Source organism: Asparagus officinalis, chromosome 2 (assembly GCF_001876935.1).
Source record: "Asparagus officinalis chromosome 2, Aspof.V1, whole genome shotgun sequence".
Taxonomy (NCBI): Eukaryota; Viridiplantae; Streptophyta; class Magnoliopsida; order Asparagales; family Asparagaceae; genus Asparagus; species Asparagus officinalis.
In genome coordinates this window covers 71,682,443-71,686,128 of record NC_033795.1, presented here as the reverse complement: position 1 = coordinate 71,686,128, position 3,686 = coordinate 71,682,443, and positions in this window count along the sequence as shown.

The window sequence follows — 3,686 nt, the reverse complement described above, 5'->3', positions numbered from 1 at the left end:
GTTGCGGGCAAAAATCCGGGCCGGACCGGGCCGGCCCGACCCGGTCAAAACAGTCATTTTTGACGTTTTGCCCCTTAAACTGGTCAAAAAAGGTTGCGGGCAAAAATCCGGGCCGGACCGGGCCGGCCCGACCCGGTCAAAACAGTCATTTTTGACGTTTTGCCCCTTAAACTGGTCAAAAAAGGCTATTTGGAGAGGTTTTTTTAGTCATTTGCCTAGGAGGCTGCCTCTATAAATAGAGGGGGGGTTTTACTTCTTCTCCTCACACCAAAACTCATCTACTTCTCTCTAATACTCTCTTATACAATCTTATACTCTCTTATACTTTCTAATCCTTTCATCAAATGGCTTCTAGATCTGATTATGATCTAGAATATAAAGAGCAAAATCTATCTCCTACCTATATTGAAATGAGTCCTACAACAACAGCTACTCCTCCTACCAGTGGTAATCCTGAATCCGGTGGCGACGAATCTGCTCCAAGAGCTCCTAAAAGGCCGAGATCCGATGTGTGTAATTTTTTTAAGAAGATAGACTTCACCAAGGATGAACACGGTAGGATCCTCATTCAGAAGACTAAATGTGCGTTGTGCGGCCGGACTTTCCAAGCTTATCATAAGAGTGGCACCAACCACCTCAAACACCATATAGAAAAACACAACAAAGGTCAGACTCCTCAAGGTGATATCCGACAATCTATGATTTTCCAATCCTCCTCTTCTAGTAGTCTCGGTAATTGGAATTATGATGCTGCCCGAGCTAGGAAATGCGTTATCAGGTTTATCATTCTTAAAAACCTTCCTTTTAAATTAGTAGACAATGATGAATTTGAAGATTTGTTTAGAGATGGTTTTTATCCCGATTTTTAAAAAAAAAATTCTCGTCAAACCTGTCAACGTGATATTTTAAACATTATCAAACGGAACAAGGAAAAATATTTTCTTATTTTAAAATTTTAAACTGTAAATTTTTTTTAACTTCTGATATTTAGACATCTAGAGCACAAACAGGTTATTTATGTATCACAGCACACTAAATAATTGATAAAAATTAACAAATATTTAAAAGTGTTGTTTCTTTTATTACAATTGAAGAGTTACATACTGGTATTAATGTAGCCAATTTAATAGTTGAAGAACTTATGAAACTAGAAACTGATCAAAAAATATTTTCTCTTTCACTAGATAATGCAAGTAATAACAATGTGGCTGTAGATTTTCTCAAAATAACTTTTTTATTGCCCTGTCATGGTGAACTTTTTCATATTAGATGTATATGCCATATTTTAAATTTAATTGTTCAAAGTACATTTACTGAAATTAAACCCATAATAGAAAAGGTTAGAACAGTTGCTTATATGCATACTGCTTCTGAACAAAAACTTAAAAGATGGAAACAAATGTGTAAAAGAAAAAATATTAAGGCTAGACTAATTCCAAAAGATGTTGACCATAGGTAAAATTCCACATATGCAATGTTAAGTGTAGCTATAGAATATAAAAAAATTATAAATTATTTTATAAATTATTTTGCTTCTAATTCTAGCTCTGGCAGCTCTTATGGAATAATTGAAGATGAATGGACAATTATATGTAATTTAAATGAGATGTTACAAATTTTTTATGATGCTACTATGTTATTATCTGGTTATTATTATCCAACTATTACTTTAGTTGCTTTACAAATTTTAAATATTCAAAAAAAATTTAACTATCGTATGAATGATACTTTTGGAAGTATAATTTTTCAAATGGTGAGCAAATTTAATAAGTATTTTAGACTTATTCCTCATATTTTTGGTTTGGAGGTTCTTATTGATCCATGTTTGAAGGATATTGGCCTTCGAAGTTTGTTGCAATCATTGTATGGTGGACAGGTTATAGAGTTAGATGATGGATCTAGCATTACTGTTACTTCTCATTATTTAGCTATTAGAAATTATTTTCAAACCTTATATGATGAGTACACAGCTAGACATGGTGTAGTCTGCAGTCTGTAGCTTCGGCACATTCGAGTTCAAGCCGAGATAAAAGTGTAAGTTTTGATAGGCATGCAATGATAGCTGAGCTAACTGGTGGGTCTGGACTTGGATCATCGTTGGAGGTTTCTGAAATAGATGAATATTTATCTGCTTCTTTAGTTAAATGCCAAGGAAATGCTTTAGATATTTTATAATGGTGGAGAGTATATGGATAAGTTTCATATCATATACTTTCCACCATGGTTCGTGACTTACTAACAGTACATGTTTCGACGGTAGCTTCGGAATCCTCCTTCAGCACAACAGGACGTTTGATTGACGACCACAGGACATGCTTAGATCTGTATACTGTACAAGCGGTAATGTGCTTACAAGATTGATGGAGGTATGAGAACCGAATGCAAGGCATCGATCGAATGGCTGTAATTGAAGATAAATTTAAAGAGTTGGGACTAGCAGATAGATATAAAGATTAAACAATATTCATCAAATTATAATTTTTATTTCTTAGCTTTAAATTTGTAATGAATTATTTTAGAAACAGTTACAAATGATAGTGATATAGGTGAGTAGGTGTCAACCTAGTTGGGATGTACTCATCTATTATGATGCGACGAATTCCGAAATAAATTTATACTTGTAAAAGATTTACTGATTATTAATAAAGAATGTATTTTTATTATCTTTTATTTTTATAATTTTTCGTATTTGTAATTTATGTCATTTCAAGTTATTAATAATATGATTATTTTTATTTTTATTTTCTATAATTTTTTGTAATTTTTTATATATATTTTAAATTTTAAAGAGATTATTAAAAAGTTACAAACAAAATTTAAGGGGCTGTTTGGTTGTTGTTGGTAAAGTTGTGTATTTATGACACAACTTGGAAAGTTGTTGTCCACCTTATCAATTTCACTTTTATACTTTTATTTGTTTGTTTTTTATTCCATTGGAATCATAAATTGCTTATTTGGTTTGCAAATGTAACTTTAATTGTTTGTTTGGAAAGTGTAAAAAGTGGTCCTTACTCAAATGATCATATTGGTTAGAATTATTTTTTATTATTTTTTCCTGACTTCAATGTCAGCTTTCTCCTAAAATCATGTCTTTTTTGTATGAAATCACTTTACAAGCCATATCAGCATATAAAATCACTTTACACTATTTTCACAACTACAAACAAACAATTGAAAGTAATGAAAGCTGACATTGGGACCCATTTTTTACACTTTTCATCCTTTTACATGGTAAAAACATACAACCAAACAGCCCCTTGGTACCAAGTTCTTGCATTGAACTTGGTAGTGAGGTGCCCCCCCCCCTATATCACACCTTAAAAATAGAGACTCTTTTTAAAAATAGGTGAATATGGAAATAGTGATTGAGGCTCTCTCTTCAAGGTGTGATGTAGGGTGGGGATTTGGCCACCTCACTACCAAGTTTAATGGAGAAACTTGGTACCAAGTTTCTCCATATTTCTTATATATATATATGAGAATAATGTGTATCCTTGTCATAGGAGGGGATTTCCTCCTTGAAAATGATGTGGCACAATCCTCACCATGTGATATTCTCTCTCCTACTTTATTCACATGGTGAGGATTGTGCCACATCATTTTCAAGGAGGAAATCCCCTCCTTGACATAGGACACCCATTAATCTCATATATATATATATATATATATATATATATATATATATA